Raw genomic sequence first — 19737 nt, 5'->3', positions numbered from 1 at the left:
ATGAGCTCCTTGCCCTCAGACATATCACAGCTGCTGCTCACAGCTGAGGAAGCGTGTGATCCAAAGCAGAATCCAGTCGACTCAGCTAGGAGGTATTTCTGAGCTTCAGGAAAGGCTCTGCCTGAGACCCGAAAAGTGGACAACACTGGGCAGTCAGAGCAAGTTTCTTTAGGCATCAAGGGTTTGCACACCTTGGATGGACTTTACCTTACACACCTGTCCCAGAACCAACACCACTCCTTTCGTTACTTTTATCCCTGGTGATAATGCAGTTTCTAACAGTCATGCGCACTGGAGTAGAAGGAAATCCCTGATAAGGAAGTCTGCCTTTGGGAGAAGGGAGTGGCTGCCTCCTTGTGACCACTACGGGTCATCAAGGAGCAAAGCAAAGGAGCACCTTTGAGGGCAGGGCAGTGACCGAGTTGGGGAGTGAAAAAGTATTAGCGATTTGAAGGGAAAGATCCTACTCTCCATAGCTTTTATTACTGAGAAGAAGCTGTAACAGCAACATCACAGAGGAAAAGAAAATGCAGACACAAAGAAGAATAGCTGCTGGGGCTGCTGGAAAAGAATACAGTGAAAGTGTTAAAGGACAATGATAAAAAAAAATTGACATTGGGAATGTGCTTTGCATTTTTAAAATTATTTTTAACTGTGGTAAAACACACATAACATGACATTTACCATCCCGACAGTTTTAAGTTTATAGTTCTGTGGCATTAAGTACATTAACATTGGTGAGCAACCATTACTACCATCCATCTCCATAACTCTTTTCATCTTCCAAAATGGAAAACTTGTGTCCCTTAACTAATAATTCCCCATTCCTTTCCCCCCAGCCCCTACTTTCAGCAACCACCATTCTACTTTCAGTCTCTACAAATTTGACTATTCTAGAAATTTCTAAGAGTGGAGTCATACAGTATTTGTTGTTTTGTGACTGGCTGGTTAACCAATGGTTTAGCAGGTTTCAGAATCTCCTTTCTTTATATGGCTGAATAACATTACATTGTATGTAGATAACACATTCTACTTATCCACTCATCCACTGATGGACATTTGGTTGGTTTATCTTTTGGCTGTCTTTTGCATTTTACAAATATTTTATATATGATCTCTCGAACCACCCCCCAAAAATGCCCTTTCTAAAAACTGGGAATACAAGTTTTGATTTGATAAGATGTTACCAGAAGATAGTCCTCATCAATCTCTGAACAAATCACTTTTCTAAGACAAGGAAATGTGGAGAATGTACCAGAAATAACTTTTATTTGCATTTATACAGATATTCCAAGAATCAAAAAACTCTTTCCCATAAAAATGGGCACTTTTTTCTTTACAACAATGTAATAGGATTATCATGTAAAAGTTTAGAAAAAAATTGCTGAAGCTCATATTTGGCAACAATAATGTGAAATAAATTTTGGTGTAATTACTACTGATAACAACATATTATATAATATTTATTGAGTCCCAGGCACTGTTATAAATGATTGAAGATATTAACTCACTTAGCTCAAATATTCTATGATATAGATATGATTATTAGGATCATCTCCAGTTAAAATTGGGAAAACAAATAACAATTTGAGTAATTTTCCCAGTCACTCAATCAATAAGAAATAAAAACAAGCTTTGAATTTTAAGGAATTCTCTGGTGGAAACATTTACTATAGATTTAATATCTTTCCTTTTAAGTACACTTTTTCTTAATTCTTTATAACAGAACTTAAAAGGAATTTTATCTCACCCAAGTATCGCCCATTCAGGAATTATTTTTAAACTTTACACATAACTTTCCACAGGGCAACCTTTATCTCCTTATTCCTGAGGCTGTAGACCAGAGGGTTTAAGAGTAGAGTCACAGTTGAGTAGAACATGATCAAGAGCTTCTGCAGCCCTGGCTGCCTGCCTGTCTCTGGGCTCACATCACCATGACTGAGCCATAGAGAAAGGACACCACCACCAGGTAGAAGACACTTGTGGAGGTCTTGTTTCCTATTGAAGCTTTGGGATCCCGAACCACAGCTCAAAGGACCAGACTGTAGGACACAGGATGGAGAACAAAGTGATGAAGGTCATCAAAGCGCTGAACTTGCTATAAGTCAGAGTTGTCTTGGAGACAGGGACACATGATATGCCCAGCATTGCTGTACAATCACAGAAATAGTGATCAATGGCATTTGAACCAGAAAAATGAAACTTGGGAAAGAAGAGTGGTAAGGTTCATCAACCAGAAAAAGCCACCCATCCAGCAAACAGACATAGGGTTCCACAGACTTCCCAGTCGTTATGGTGGGGTAGTATGGTGGGTGACAGATGGCAACACACCTATCAAATGCCATAAGAGCCAGAAAGAAGGGTTCTGTGGCATAAAAAGAGGAAGATGTAGAATGGTAGGACACAGCCATATAGAAGATGGTCTTGGTCTTGGATAGGAAGCTTGACAACATGCTGAGCACACTGGAATTGATGTCACAGATTTCCAGGAAAGACGAATTGGCCAATAAGATGTAATGAGGATGTGGAGCTGCTTGGTCCCACCATGTAACACTGATAATAGTACTGTTGCCCAATAAAGTCAAGATGTAGATGATGGAGAACAAAAACAAAAAGGAGAATTTCTGCTTCTTTACTACACAGGAAACTTATAGGGGTGAATTTAAAAATGGGAGCAGTGACATTATTATTTGCAAAGCATGCATTTCTCTTTAACCTGTGATGTGCACAGACATAATCAAAACTACATATTAAAAGTATCCTATTTTATTCAGTTCTCCATAATACCTCAATTTCTCACTGGAAGTAGGAGTATTATAAGTAAAGAATAAAATGGAATATTAATATTTAGTCAACATGAAGAATTTGTATCAAAACAGCACTGTTGGAAGACAATTAGAAGAACACCATTATTAATAATATTTTAAATATTACTTTAATTTAAATATTTCCTCTAGAGCTTTTTCTTCTGATTTTAGCCTATAAGAACAACAGCGGGGCGGAGCCAACATGGCGGCGTGAGTAGGACAGTGGGAATCTCCTCCCAAAAACATATATACTTTTGAAAATACAACAAACACAACTAGCCCTAAAAGAGAGACCAGAAGACGCAGGACAGTGGCCAGACTGCAGCTACACCAGCGAGAACCCAGCGCCTCGCGAAGGGGGTAAGATACAAGCCCCGGCCCTGCGGGACGCGAGCGCCCCTCCCCCCAGCTCCCGGCGGGAGAACAATAGGCAGAGCGGGAGGGAGACGGAGCCCAGGACTGCCGAACACCCAGCCCCAGCCATCCGGGCCAGAGCGCAGACACAGTATATGCCCAGGGGGCCCTGGATACTGGGAGAACAGGGGGTAGACCTCAGAGCGGGTGCTGAAGCTGATGCCCCTGTGACAAAGAAAAGCGGGGGCTTTTTTGAAAGTCTTAAAGGGACAGGGACTTAACAGCTTGACGGAAACAACCCAGGTCACAGTACAGCAGCTGGAAATTACAGGGAAAACCGGGTGCACTAACCCCCTGGGCAACAGCTCTGAGACCCCTCACGGAGGCAAACAGTCAAGCAGCCCCCCCATCCATCACCCCACCGGGCGCTGCGAAAGCAGAGAAGCAGCCTGAGACAAATTCCGCCCACAGAAAGGGAAATTTCTCCCTTCCGGCCAGGCAAGACACAAAGACCCACTCTACACGCAATTACCCAACACAAGCCACTAGGGGTCGCAGTTGCCCCAGTAAAGAAAGGCCAGTAGTAAGTGAAAATTTTGGCCCTCCCAGCTGACAGTCAATAGCACCTGTCAACATGAAAAGGCAAAAAAATATGATTCAGACAAGACTAACCCAGACAGCTTCGGCATCTGCTACATCTTCCCCTGAGAAGGAATCTGGGGAGATAGATTTAGCCAGTCTACCTGAAAAAGAATTCAAAACAAAAGTCATAACCATGCTGATGGACTTGCAGAGAAATATGCAAGAACTAAGGAAGGAGAATTCAGAAATAAAACAAGCTCTGGAAGGACTTCAAAACAGAATGGACGAGATGCAAGAGACCATTAATGGACTAGAAAACAGAGAACAGGAACGCAGAGAAGCTGATGCAGAGAGAGATAAAAGGATCTCCAGGAATGAAAGAATTTTAAGAGAGCTGAGTGATCAATATAAAAGAAATAATTTAAGAATCATAGGCATTCCAGAAGAAGTAGAGAGAGAAAAGGGGATAGAAAATGTCTTTGAAGAAATAATTGCTGAAAATTTCCCCAAACTAGGGGAAGAAATGGCCTCTCAGACCACAGAGGTACACAGAACTCCCATGACAAGGGATCCAAGGAGGGCAACACCAAGACACATAATAATTAAAATGGCAAAGATCAAAGACAAGGACAAAGTATTACAAGCAGCCAGAGAGAAAAAAAAGGTTACCTACAAAGGAAAACCCATCAGGCTATCATCAGACTTCTCAACAGAAACCCTACAGGCCAGAAGAGAATGGCATGATATACTTAATGCAATGAAACAGAAGGGCCTCGAACCAAGACTACTGTATCCAGCACGAATATCATTTAAATATGAAGGAGGGATTAAACAATTCCCAGACAAGCAAAAGTTGAGGGAATTTGCCTCCCACAAACCACCTCTACAGGGCATCCTACAGGGACTGCTCTAGATGGGAGCACTCCTAAAAAGAGCACACAACAAAACACCCAACATATGAAGAAGGGAGGAGGAGGAATAAGAAGGGAGAGAAATAAAGAATCATCAGATTGTGTTTATAATAGCTCAACAAGCGAGTTAAGTTAGACAGTAAGACAGTAAAGAAGCTAACCCTAAACCTTTGGTAACCACAAACTTAAAGCCTGCAATGGCAATAAATTCATACCTTTCAATAATCACCCTAAATGTAAATGGACTGAATGCACCAATCAAAAGACACAGAGTAATAGAATGGATAAAAAAGCAAGATCCATCCATATGCTGCTTACAAGAGACTCACCTCAAACCCAAAGACGCGCACAGACTTAAAGTCAAGGGATGGAAAAAGATATTTCAAGCAAACAACAGAGAGAAGAAAGCAGGTGTTGCAATTCTGGTATCAGACAAAACAGACTTCAAAATAAAGAAAGTAAAAAAAGACAAAGAAGGACATTACATAATGATAAAGGGCTCAGTCCATCAAGAGGATATAACCATTATAAATATATATGCACCCAATACAGGAGCACCAACATACCTGAAACAAATATTAACAGAACTAAAGGAGGAAATAGAATGCAATGCATTCATTCTAGGAGACTTCAACACACCACTCACTCCAAAGGACAGATCCACCAGACAGAAAATAAGTAAGGACACAGAGGCACTGAACAACACACTAGAACAGATGGACCTAATAGACATCTACAGAACTCTACATCCAAAAGCAACAGGATACACGTTCTTCTCAAGTGCACATGGAACATTCTCCAGAATAGACCACATACTAGGACACAAAAAGAGCCTCAGTAAATTCCAAAAGATTGAAATCCTACCAACCAACTTTTCAGACCACAAAGGCATTAAACTAGAAATAAACTGTTCAAAGAAAGCAAAAAGGCTCACAAACACATGGAGGCTAAACAACACGCTCCTAAATAATCAATGGATCAATGACCAAATCAAAATGGAGATCCAGCAATATATGGAAACAAATGACAACAACAACACTAAGCCCCAACTTCTGTGGGACGCAGCAAAAGCAGTCTTAAGAGGAAAGTATATAGCACTCCAAGCATATTTAAAAAAGGAAGAGCAATCCCAAATGAACGGTCTAATGTCACAACTATCAAAATTGGAAAAAGAAGAACAAATGAGGCCTAAGGTCAGCAGAAGGAGGGACATAATAAAGATCAGAGAAGAAATAAATAAAATTGAGAAGAATAAAACAATAGCAAAAATCAATGAAACCAAGAGCTGGTTCTTCGAGAAAATAAACAAAATAGATAAGCCTCTAGCCAGACTTATTAAGAGGAAAAGAGAGTCAACACAAATCAACAGTATCAGAAATGAGAAAGGAAAAATCACAACAGATCCCGCAGAAATACAAAGAGTTATTAGAGACTACTATGAAAACCTATATGCTAACAAGCTGGGAAACCTAGGAGAAATGGACAACTTCCTAGAAAAATACAACCTTCCAAGACTGACCCAAAAAGAAACAGAAAATCTAAACAGACCAATTACCAGCAACGAAATTGAAGCGGTAATCAAAAAACTACCAAAGAACAAAACCCCCGGGCCAGATGGATTTACCTCGGAATTTTATCAGACATACAGGGAAGACATAATACCCATTCTCCTTAAAGTTTTCCAAGAAATAGAAGAGGAGGGGATACTCCCAAACTCATTCTATGAAGCTAACATCACCCTAATACCAAAACCAGGCAAAGACACCACCAAAAAAGAAAACTATAGACCAATATCCCTGATGAACGTAGACGCAAAAATACTCAACAAAATTTTAGCAAACCGAATTCAAAAATACATCAAAACCATCGTACACCATGACCAAGTGGGATTCATCCCAGGGATGCAAGGATGGCACAACATTCGAAAGTCCATCAATATCATCCACCACATCAACAAAAAGAAAGACAAAAACCACATGATCATCTCCATAGATGCTGAAAAAGCATTTGACAAAGTTCAACATCCATTCATGATAAAAACTCTCAGCAAAATGGGAATAGAGGGCAAGTACCTCAACATAATAAAGGCCATCTATGAAAAACCCACAGCCAACATTATATTGAATAGCGAGAAGCTGAAAGCATTTCCGCTGAGATCGGGAACTAGACAGGGATGCCCACTCTCCCCACTGTTATTTAACATTGTACTAGAGGTCCTAGCCACGGCAATCAGACAAAACAAAAAAATACAAGGAATCCAGATTGGCAAAGAAGAAGTCAAACTGTCACTATTTGCAGATGACATGATACTGTACATAAAAAACCCTAAAGACTCCACCCCAGAACTACTAGAACTGATATCGGAATACAGCAAAGTTGCAGGATACAAAATCAACACACAGAAATCTGTGGCTTTCCTATATACCAACAATGAACCAACAGAAAGAGAAATCAGGAAAACAACTCCATTCACAATTGCATCAAAAAAAATAAAATACCTAGGAATAAACCTAACCAAAGAAGTGAAAGACTTATATTCTGAAAACTACAAGTCACTCTTAAAAGAAATTAAAGGGGACACTAACAGATGGAAACGCATCCCATGCTCATGGCTAGGAAGAATTAATATCGTCAAAATGGCCATCCTGCCCAAAGCAATATACAGATTTGATGCAATCCCTATGAAACTACCAGCAACATTCTTCAATGAACTGGATCAAATAATTCAAAAATTCATATGGAACCACCAAAGACCCCGAATAGCCAAAGCAATCCTGAGAAAGAAGAATATAGTAGGGGGGATCTCACTCCCCAACTTCAAGCTCTATTATAAAGCCATAGTAATCAAGACAATTTGGTACTGGCACAAGAACAGAGCCACAGACCAATGGAACAGACTAGAGAATCCAGACATTAACTCAGACATATATGGTCAATTAATATTTGATAAAGGAGCCATGGACATAAAATGGCGAAATGACAGTCTCTTCAACAGATGGTGCTGGCAAAACTGGACAGCTACATGTAGGAGAATGAAACTGGACCATCGTCTAACCCCATATACAAAAGTAAACTCAAAATGGATCAAAGACCTGAATGTAAGTCATGAAACCATTAAACTCTTGGAAGAAAACATAGGCACAAACCTCTTAGACATAAACATGAGTGACCTCTTCTTGAACATATCTCCCCGGGCAAGGAAAACAACAGCAAAAATGAGCAAGTGGGACTATATTAAGCTGAAAAGCTTCTGTACAGCAAAAGACACCATCAATAGAACAAAAAGAAACCCTACAGTATGGGAGAATATCTTTGAAAATGACACATCCGATAAAGGCTTGACGTCCAGAATATATAAAGAGCTCACACGCCTCAACAAACAAAAAACAAATAACCCAATTAAAAAATGGGCAAAGGAACTGAACAGACGGTTCTCCAAAAAAGAAATACAGATGGCCAACAGACACATGAAAAGATGCTCCACATCGCTAATTATCAGAGAAATGCAAATTAAAACTACAATGAGGTATCACCTCACACCAGTAAGGATGGCTGCCATCCAAAAGACAAACAACAACAAATGTTGGCGAGGCTGTGGAGAAAGGGGAACCCTCCTACACTGCTGGTGGGAATGTAAACTTGTTCAACCATTGTGGAAAGCAGTATGGAGGTACATCAAAATGCTCAAAACAGACTTACCATTTGACCCAGGAATTGCACTCCTAGGAATTTACCCTAAGAATGCAGCAATCAAGTATGAGAAAGATCAGTGCACCCCTATGTTTATCGCAGCACTATTTACAATAGCCAAGAATTGGAAGCAACCTAAATGTCCATCGATAGATGAATGGATAAAGAAGATGTGGTACATATACACAATGGAATACTACTCAGCCATAAGAAAAGGGCAAATCCAACCATTTGCAGCAACATGGATGGAGCTGGAGGGTATTTTGCTCAGTGAAACAAGCCAAGCAGAGAAAGAGAAATACCAAATGATTTCACTCATCTGTGGAATATAAGAACAAAGGAAAAACTGAAGGAACAAAACAGCAGCAGAATCACAGAACTCAAGAATGGACTAACAGGTACCAAAGGGAAAGGGACTGGGGAGGATGGGTGGGTAGGGAGGGATAAGGGGGGGAGAAGTAGGGGGGTATTAAGATTAGCATCCATAGCGGGGTGGGAGAAAGGGAGGGCTGTACAACACAGAGAAGACAAGTAGTGATTCTACAACAGGTTGCTACGCTGATGGACAGTGACTGTAAAGGAGTATATAGGGGGGACCTGGTATAGGGGAGAGCCTAGTAAACAAAGTATTCGTCATGTAAGTGTAGATTAATGATTTAAAAAAAAAATGCAGTTCCTATGTGGTGACCTCTAATGAGTTCTACACAATGATATAAAGGACATATAAAAGTGTAGGCAAAGGGTCTGTTTGTGTTTATACAGAGGATCAAAGCCTAATTTGGCTACCCCGAAAATGAACTAAGAAACGATATGAAAGAGAACTTCCAACATCAGCACTCTCGGGAAGACTCATGCCAGAAGATGATCATCAAAAAACCCCAACAAAGATCCACGCACTGCTACAGCTGTAGATGCACTCATCCCACCAGCTCCTGGACTTGCCATGGGAATGAAGGAGATATCTAAGCTGGCCTGTGCATACAGTAAAACAACAAATTTGACTGGATCTATACTGTTGGAACTCAACCAAGAATTAGGAGAAGTGCAAATTGTAGCGCTCCAAAATCTTACAACTACAGACTATTTACTGTTAAAAGAACATATGGGATGTGAACAGTGCCCAGGAATGGGTTGTTTTAATTTGTCTGATTTTTCTCAAACTATTCAAATTCAGTTAGATAATAACCATCATATCATTGATAAGTTTTCACAAATGCCTAGGGTGCCTAACTGGTTTTCTTGGTTTCACTGGAGATGGCTGGTAATTACAGGTATGCTTTGGTTATGTAACTATACTCCTATTATGTTAATGTGTGTGCGCAATTTAAGTAGTAGCTTAAAATATATACATGCTGAAGATACTCTACAAGAAGATATGTCAAAGAAATAATCAATCTTCCCATGTTTTCTCCCGCCTGCTACTTCTATAGCTTTTCTTCTTCCTTCCTAATTACAACGAATTCTTAAATAGAATTCGTGCCTCATATCAAATTTACCGAGTATCATAACTCCTCCAAGTGGTAAAGATACCTCAAGACAAATGCTGGGCATAGAAGCCACAGGGCATAAATATGCAAAGAAATAAAAAGCTAACCATTTCAAACAATAAGGCTTCTCTCTCACTTACCAACTTAACATTTCCCTGTGTGGCCCCGGAAGATGACTGGTTAGCCAGAGACGGGTAAGATTCCTCAAGGGAGGAACAACCTAAGACAGGCACAGTCGCTGGGGGGTCATCAGGTGAGAAATTGGGGATCAACAGAGGTGAGGCTTAGAACCTCACCCCCCCTGTTCTGAGAGAAATCTTCTGCATATGTGGATGTTTTATTGCCCTTGTCTAGCTTGGATTAACACATAGTCTACAGGCACACACCTGATCATCTACATTTGCTCTCTTACAACACTAAACTATGTTTTCTACCTTTATGTTGTATCTACCTACCACTTCAGCATCTTATTAAAAATAATAAAGAGAGAAATGTGGTATCCACATATAAATCAAGTATAAAAATCAAATGTGTATTCATATTTGAACTGACTGTTTATAGTTCATAATGCATGAGCAAAACCAAAAGTTTCTGTGATGACTGCCCTTGTACTGTTCACCATGTAACTTATTCACTATGTAAGAATTTGTTCTCCATGTAAGAACTTGTTCGTTATGCTTCAGAAGATTGGAGACTGACGAAAATTAGGCTTGGGGTGGATTAATGATTGTGCATTGAGCATTGACTCCCCTATACAGAATTTTATTGTTGTTAACAACCATTTGATCAATAAAAATGAGAGATGCCCTAAAAAAAAAAAAAAAAAAAAAAAAAAAAAAAAAAAAAGAACAACAGAGATAGATGAAAGAGAAAAACAGAGATGGAGATGAATCATTATACAGCCTAATTGGTCTTTTTTAACTCAAGTACAGCTAATAAACTTCAGGAAGGTATTTATGCCCTTAAACTGAACATGAAATATTTCATTGCTTAGACTATCATTTCAGTCAGCACCATGAGGTCCATAAATTCTTACTACTTAATTACATTATTATAGACATTTTTTAAGTCACAATAATAATGTACATCCCTAAAGAAATACATTCATTCATTCATTAGTTTCCACTAAAAATCTATATTCCCAATGATTCTGGTGTGAAAAAAACAATGCCTGGCTTTTGATAATTACTATCATACTATATGGGTGCCAGAGAAGTCTGAACTCAGAGAAGGTTATTTCAGAAGATTTGTATTGATAGCAATGAAAGTAAAATATGGAGGCTATATTACTGTGTTGGAAGCACAGGCATATAAAATGAAAGAGGTCATAAATAACTGGATGCTATTCAACAACCCCTAGTCTAAATTAAGGAATGTAGCATATACTAAACTAAGTTATTTTAACTTCATTCAAAGTACCCTCTATGGAGTCCCTTCATTCACATTTGTCTTTCAGTCCCATTTGCAAAATTTGCCAACTTTACTATTTTTTTTAAATGATATCACATACTTTACTTTTTAGTTAGAACAGGCTTTCCATTCATTCATTTCTCTTTCCTATGCATTTTACATTACATTCCCTCAATTTTCACTCTACTTTAGTGAAAAAAACAAAGAGTTTAACATCTTAATGTTTTCTAAGGGAAAGTCAAAGTGACTGTTTAAGAATTAAGTGTCAGTCTTATCACAATTAAACATTTTTTAATTGAAAAATAATCAAATTTTGCAAAAAGCTAAAATGAAATCCTCATTCTTTAAATCGGAGATTTATAACCTGGAACTAGTGACACACTTTCTCTCTGAGTTTAAACATCTTTATCTGCAAAATCAGGCTAACAAGACCTACTCAGGGGAGTCAGTGAAACATTAAATACAATCATGTTTTTAAAGCACCAACCATAAAGTAAATGTTCATATTATTGCCATAATTACCATAGGCAAAACAGTTATTCTTCCCAAAAGGTATTTGTTTGAATCTAAAGGGTGAATGTTCAGCTTCCATATACATTCTTACCTCTGAGTATTCAGTCTCATACATGATATGAATTTAATGAGGTGCTAACTTAGAATTGAAAAAATATCTAAAATTGCATGGTATAGAACTCAGAATGAATCTTTCAACAAAAACATTATAGCTGAATTCCCAAATAGCCCATAGAAGCATAATTTGATCACTGAAATTTACCTTAATTATTTCTTACCCTTTGAATTTAGCCCATTCTTATATCATTCTATACAGTCTTTCTCTTTCTCTGATTCTCAACATATCGGCTTCCATTCTCTTTCAGTCTCCTGCACACAGTGTTTCAGCTACAGATTTTGTTGAAAAGACTTGTGGATATCTTGAAATCAACCACCACTAGGAAAATTCTTTCTATGAAAAAAAATTCCATTTTAGTTAAAACTTATGAGTCCAGGCACAGCTCTCTCCTCTACTCCCTTGCATATGTTAAAGCCAGGAGTTGATAAAACATTTTTTGGAGAGAAAGTAAGCTGTTGGAATGCCAGGTTTTAGAATATTTGATACTTTCCATATCTCAGAGCAGTAAATGGGAGGGACAAGACTTGAACCCAAGTTGGCATAATTCCAAAATCCATAATCAATCAAACCTAAACTGCTAGCTAAAGAAATAGAGAAAGGATTGTTGGAGGCACTCAAGATGGTGGTGTGAGTAGGGCAGCATAAATATCTCCTCCCAAAACCATATTTATTTTGAAAATACAGCAAATACAACTATTCCTAAAAGAGTGACCAGAAGATACAGTACAACAGCCAGGCTACATCTACATCTGTGAGAACTAAGCATCTCACAAAAAGGGTAAGATACAAAGCCGTGACTCAGCGGGACCTGAGCACTCCCCTCACACAGCTCACCAGCAGGATGAAAAAAATCAGAGTAGAGAGGGAATGGAAGCACAGGACTGATAAATAACCAGCCCTAGTAATCTGCACTGGGAGCACAGACACAGATAGCATGTGCACTGGATATTAGAGAAACAGAAAACTAAAATCTGAAATTGAGACTGCGAGCAGGTCCCTACAGCCACCTCCCCTGGGACAAAAGAAAAGTGGGAGCTTTAAACGTCTTAAAGGGAAAAGGGTTTAACAGGTGGACAAAATCATCTTGGCGCACTCAGCCCAGCAGGCTGGGAATCTTAAGGAACTTCAGGTGCCCAAACCCCCTAGGTGAAAATGCAGCACAGAAGCTCCTCACAGTGATAAGCAGCCTGCCGTTCATTCCCCCACACCAGCAATGCAAGCAAACTGGATGACCCACCATTGCTGCAGAGCAGCCAGGGAGCAGCCCCACCCACAGCAACCACACAGAGTCTTCACCCAGCACGCAGCTAACTGGGCCAGACCCAGAGGCTGCCACCAGCACGCAGCTGCCCGGCACAGACAGAGGGAGCCAGCACAAAGTCCAGAAGGCATGAAGGGGCACCGTTCTCACAGGAGAATAGTTGTGTGTGCCTGTGACACCTGGCACTGTTCTAGGCCATCCTGAGGGCTGTCCCGCCCATAGAAGCTCAGGGAACTAACCCAGAGTCTGCTCCCTGTGTGTGGGTAACCAGCACAGGCAGCAGAGATGGGCAAGGAGAACTGCAAGTAGGAAGGGACTTTGTTCACCCAGTGGACACAGGCGCCACTTGCAGTGATCACTTCCACTGCCATGAAAAGGCAGAAATACCTGGTCCAGTTCAAAATCACTCAAACAATACCAGAGAGAGGGCCTGGCAAGATAGATATAACCAATTTTCCTGAAAAAGAATTCAAAATAAAAGTCACAACCATGCTGATGGAGCTGCAGAAAAATATGCAAGAGCAAAGAGATGAAGTCCGGAGGGAGATAACAAAAATGAAACAATCAATAGAAGGACTTAAGAGCAGACTGTATGAGGTGCAAGAGACTGTTAATGGAATAGAAATCAGAGAACAGGAATACAGAGAAGCTGAGGAAGAGAGAGATAAAATGATCTCTAGGAATGAAAGAATATTAAGAGAACTGTGTGACCAATCCAAATGGAACAATATTTGCATTATAGGGGTACCAGAAGAAGAAGAGATGAAAGGGGATAGAAAGTGTCTTTGAAGAAATAATTGATGAAAACTTCCCCAAGATGTGGAAGGAAGTAGTCTTTCAGAACATGAAAGCCCACAGATCTCCCAACAGAAGTGACCCAAGGAGGAAAACACCAAGACATATAATAATTAAAACAGCAAAGATCAAAGACAAGGACAGGGCATTAAAAGTAGCCAGAGAGAGAAAAAAGATCACCTATAAAGGAAAACCAAGGAGGCTATCATCAGACTTATCAACAGAAATCATATAGGCCAGAAGAGAATGGCATGATATATTTAATGCAATGAAACAGAAGGGACTTGAACTAAGAATACTTAATCCAGCAAGATTATCATTTAAATTTGAAGGAGAGATTAAACAATTTCCAGATAACCAAAAGTTGACGGAATTTGCCTCACACAAACCACCTCTACAGGGTATGTTAAAGGGACTGCTCTAGACGGAAATACTCCTAAGGCTAAATAGATGTCACCAGAGAAAATTAAACCACAGAAAAGAAAGCAGACCAACCAAATACTAAATAAAGGCAAAAAATAAAACCAGCTAGCCACAAAAGCACTCAAGGGAAATACAAAAGAGTACAGAATAAAACATCTAACATATAAAGAGTGGAGGAGGTATAATAAGAAGGAAGAGAAATACCGACTCATGAGACTGTGTTTATTATAGCGTAATAAGTGAGTTAAAGTTAGACAGTTAGATAGTAAAGAAGCTACCCTTGAAACTTTGGTAACCACGAATCCAAACCCTGCAATGGCAATAAGTATATACCTATTGATAATTACCCTAAATGTAAATGGACTGAATGCACTAAGCAAAAGACACAGAGTAATAGATTCAATAATAAAGCAAGACCCATCTATGCGCTGCCAAAAGAAACTCACCTCAAACCTGAAGACATACACAGACTAAAAGTGAAGGGATGGGAAAAGATATTTCATGCAAATAGGGAGAAAAAAGCAGGTGTTGCAGTACTTGTATTAGACAAAATAGACTTCAAAACAAAGACAGTAACAAGAGATAAAGAAGGACATTACATAATGATAAAGGGGGAAAACCAACAAGAGGATATAACCATTATAAATATATATGCACCCAACACAGGAGCACCAGCATATGTGAAATAAATACTAACAGAATTAGAGGAGGAAATAGAACGCAATGCATTCGTTTTAGGAGACTTCAACATACCACTCACTCCAAAGGACAGATCCACCAAACAGAAAATAAGTAAGGACACAGAGACACTGAACAACACACTAGAACAGATGGACCTAACAGAAATCTAAAGAACTCTACACCCCAAAGCAGCAGGATACACATTCTTCTCAAGTGCACATGGAACATTCTCCAGAACAAACCACATACTAGGCCACAAAAACAGCCTCAGTAAATTCAAACAGACTGAAATTCTACCAACCAACTTCTCAGATCACAAAGGTATAAAACTAGAAATAAACTATACAAAGAAAACAAAAAGGCTCACTAACACATGGAGGCTTAACAACATGCTCCTAAATAATCAATGGATCACTGACCAAATTAAAACAGAGATCAAGCAATATATGCAGACAAATGACAACAACTGCACAATGCTCCAACTTCTGTGGGACACAGCGAAGGGAGTTCTAAGAAGAAAGTATATAGCAATCCAGGCCTATTTAAGGAAGGAAGAACAATCCCAAATGAATACTCTAAATTCACAATTATCACAACTGGAAAAAGAAGAACAAATGAGGCCCAAAGTCAGCAGAAGGAGGGAAATAATAAGGATGAAAGAAGAAATAAATAAAATTGAGAAGTATAAAACAAAAGTAAAAGTCAATGAAACCAAGAGCTGGTTCACTGAGAAAATAAACATTTTCTAGGAAGATATATTAAGTGAAAAAGAGAATATACACACATAAACAGAATCAGAAATGAGAAAGAAAAAATCACGATGGACACCACAGATATACAAAAATTATTTTAAAATACTATGAAAATCTATACGCTAACAAGCTAGATAACCCAGAAGAAATGGACTGCTTTCTAGAAAAATACAACCTTCCAAGACAGACCCAGAAAAAAACAGAAAATCTAAACAGACCAATTACCAGCAAAGAAATTGAATTGCTAATCAAAACACTACCAAAAAGCAAAACTCCCAGGCCAGATGGATTTACCGCGGTGTTTTACCAGACATACAGAGAAGACATAATACCCATTCTCCTTAAAGTTTTCCAAAAACTAGAAGAGGAGGGAATACTTTCTGACTCATTCTATGAAGCCAGCATCACCCTAATACCAAAACCAGGCAAAGACCCACTAAAAAAGAAAATTACACACCAATATCCCGGATGAACATAGATGCAAAAATACTCAACAAAATATTAGCAAACCGAATTCAAAAGTACATCAAGAGGATCATACACCATGACCAAGTGGGATTCATCCCAGGGATGCAAGGATGGTACAAATTTGAAAATCCATCAACATCATCCACCACATAAACAAAAAGAAGGACAAAAATCACATGATCATCTCCATAAATGCTGAAAAACCATTCCACAAAATTCAACATCCATTAATGATAAAAACTCTCAGCAAAATGGGCATAGAGGGCAAGTACCTCAACATAATAAAGGCCATATATTAAAAACCCACAGCCAACATTATACCGAACAGCAAGAACCTGAAAGTATTTCCTCTAAGATCAGGAATAAGACAGGGATGCCCACTCTCCCCACTGTTATTCAACATAGTATTGGAGGTCCTAGCCACGGCAATTAGACAAAACAAAGAAACACAAGGAATCCAGATCAGTAAAGAAGAAGACAAACTGTCACTATTTGCAGATGACATATTGTATATAAAAACCCAAAAGACTCCACTCCAAAACTACTAGAACTGATATTGGAATACAGCAAAGTTTTAGGATACAAAATTAATACACAGAAATCTGAAGCTTTCCTATACACTAACAATGAACTAATAGAAAGAGAAACCAGGAAAACAATTCCATTCACAAATGCATCAAAAAAATAAAATACCTAGGAATAAACCTAACCAAGGAACTGAAAGAACTATACCCCTAAAAATATAAGACATTCTTAAGAGAAATTAAAGAGGACACTAACAAATGGAAACTCATCCCACGGTCTTGGCTAGGAAGAATTAATATTGTCAAAATGGCCATCCTGCCCAAAGCAATCTACAGATTTAATGCAATCCCTATCAAATTACCAACAGCTTTCTTCAGTGAACTGGAACAAATAGTTCTAAAATTCATATGGAATCACCAAAATTCCCGAATAGCTAAAGAAATCCTAAGAAGGAAGAATAAAGTGGGAGGGATCTCGCTTCCCAACTTCAAGCTCTACTACAAAGCCACAGTAATCAAGAAAATTTGGTACTGGCACAAGAACAGAGCCACAGACCAGTGGAACAGAATAGAGTTTCCAGACATTAAGCCAAACATTTAATACATGAAAAAGGAGCCATGCACAAATAATGGGAAATAGCCTCTTCAACAGTTGGTGTTAGCAAAACTGGACAGCTACATGTAAGAGAATGAAACTGGATCACTGTCTAACCCCATACACAAAAGTAAACTCGAAATGGATCAAAGACCTGAATATAAGTCATGAAACCATAAAACTCTCAGAAAAAAACACAGGCAAAAATCTCTTGGACATAAACATCAGAGACTTCTTCATGAACACATCTCCCCAGGCAAGGGAAAGAAAAGCAAAAATGAACAAATGGGACTATATGAAGCTGAAAATCTTCTGTACAGCAAAGGAAACCATCAATAGAACGAAAAGGTATCCTACAGTATGGGATAATATATTCATAAATGACAGACCTGATAAAGGGTTGACATCCAAAATATATAGAGAGCTCATACACCTCAACAAACCAAAAGCAAATAATCCAACAAAAAATGGGCAGAAGATCTGAACAGACCCTTCTACAAAGAAGAAATTTAGATGGCCTACAGGCACATGAAAAGATGTTCCACATCACTAATCATCAGAGAAATGCAAATTAAAATGCAATGCGATATCACCTCACACCAGTAAGGATGGCAATATCCAAAAGACAAACAACAACAAATGTTGGCAAGGATGTGGAGAAAGGGGAACCCTCCTACACTGCTGGTGGGAATGTAAATTAGTTCAACCATTGTGAAAAGCAATATTGAGGTTTCTCAAAAACCTAAAAATAGAAACACCATTTGACCCAGGAATTCCACTTCTAGGAATTTACCCTAAGAATGCAGAAGCCCAGTTTTAAAAAGATATATGCACCACTATGTTTATCACAGCACTATTTACAATAGCCAAGAAATGGAAGCAACCTAAGTGTCCCATCAGGAGATGAATGGATAAAGAAGATGTGGTACATATATACAATGGAATATTATTCAGCCATAAGAAGAAAACAAATCCTACCATTTGCAACAACATGGATGGTGCTAGAGGGTATTATGCTCAGTGAAATAAGCCAGGTAAGTAAAGACAAGTATCAAGTGATTTCACTCATCTGTGGAGTATAAGAACAAAGAAAAAGCTGAAGTAACAAAACAGCAGCAGACTCACAGAACCCAAGAATGGACTAACAGTTACCAAAGGGAAAGGGCCTGGGGAACATGGGTGGGAAGGGAGTGATAAGGGGGAAACAGAAGCATTACAATTAGCACACATAATGTCGGGGGTGGGCACGGGGAAGGCAGTACAACACAGAGGAAACAAGTAGTAGTGATTCTATAGCATCTTATTATGCTGATGGACAGTGACTGTAATGGGGTATGTGGTGGGAACTTGATAATGGGGGGAGTCTAGTAACCATAATGTTGCCCATGTAATTGTACATTAATGATACCAAAATTTTAAAAAAAAAGAGGTATAGAGAGGGCTTGACCAAATAATAATATTGAGGAGGTCTCTTCCCTCCTCTACCTGCTATAAGATACTACTGTCATGCCCTCTTGCCTTCCCTCCCTTTCCCAGCCTACAATGAATTGAAGCTAGTAACTTCGACCACTCTCCCCACCGCACACCTCCATCTTAGCCTCTTTTTCAGCATCCACCTGGATGAACGCCTGTCAAACAAAAATGACAACAGGACAGGGCTCTACATAATAAAATACCCTGATCACTGAGGTGATTGTGGCCCAGATGTGATTCAAGTAAAAACAGCAAGGTAGTTTGCAGAAGGTGGGAAATAATTTAGAGTGACTTTGGAGGGGACTCTATGAAGCAAAAAGTTACCATACTGTAACTCTGCTACTGGGAGGAGAGTTACATGATCAGGGGAGATACTAAAATTATGAGACAGCTCAAGGAGGGATGAGTTATTCATAATGCAAATGATTATAACTGGTTTAGAAATTTTTAAGAGACAATAAGTCCTGATGTTTGAAATGTGAAAAATTTGCCAAGATTGGTTTTCTTATATGTCAGGAATGTTTCAGAGAGTTATGTTAATTCTCAAGGTAATTTTGTCAAAGAGAAAACTCAGGGGGCCTGTCCCCATCTAGACACCTGGCACAGGTGATAACCATGCAGTGAAATTTTCAAGTGACTTCCTCAGGACATCTATACATTCACTCAGTACATATATATTTAACCATGTATTATGTGGAAGATAGACTAAATTAGAAATTCATTTACACTCACTCTGATGAGATACATCCAACCTCCAGTGGAATCCAAGGGTCCTGTCTGCAGGAGAAAGCATACATTTCTTGCATTCACCACTTCTGGCTCTAACAGGATTATTATTTACAGAAAATATATTTACTTTTTTTCTCTCCCTTCAATTTGTCTGCTTTCTCTGA

The 19737-nt window shown here is 38.9% G+C and overlaps 1 pseudogene; it reads right to left on the bottom strand.

Moving 5' to 3' along the window:
* Window positions 1–1778: 1778 nt before the first annotated feature.
* Window positions 1779–19737, bottom strand: part of LOC130679665 (olfactory receptor 11G2-like) — a 33486-nt pseudogene continuing 15527 nt past the window's right edge.

The sequence above is a fragment of the Manis pentadactyla genome, chromosome 11 (assembly GCF_030020395.1).
Source record: "Manis pentadactyla isolate mManPen7 chromosome 11, mManPen7.hap1, whole genome shotgun sequence".
NCBI lineage: Eukaryota > Metazoa > Chordata > Mammalia > Pholidota > Manidae > Manis > Manis pentadactyla.
The sequence above is the reverse complement of the archived record's forward strand: the minus strand, read 5'-3'. Positions and strand labels throughout refer to the sequence as shown.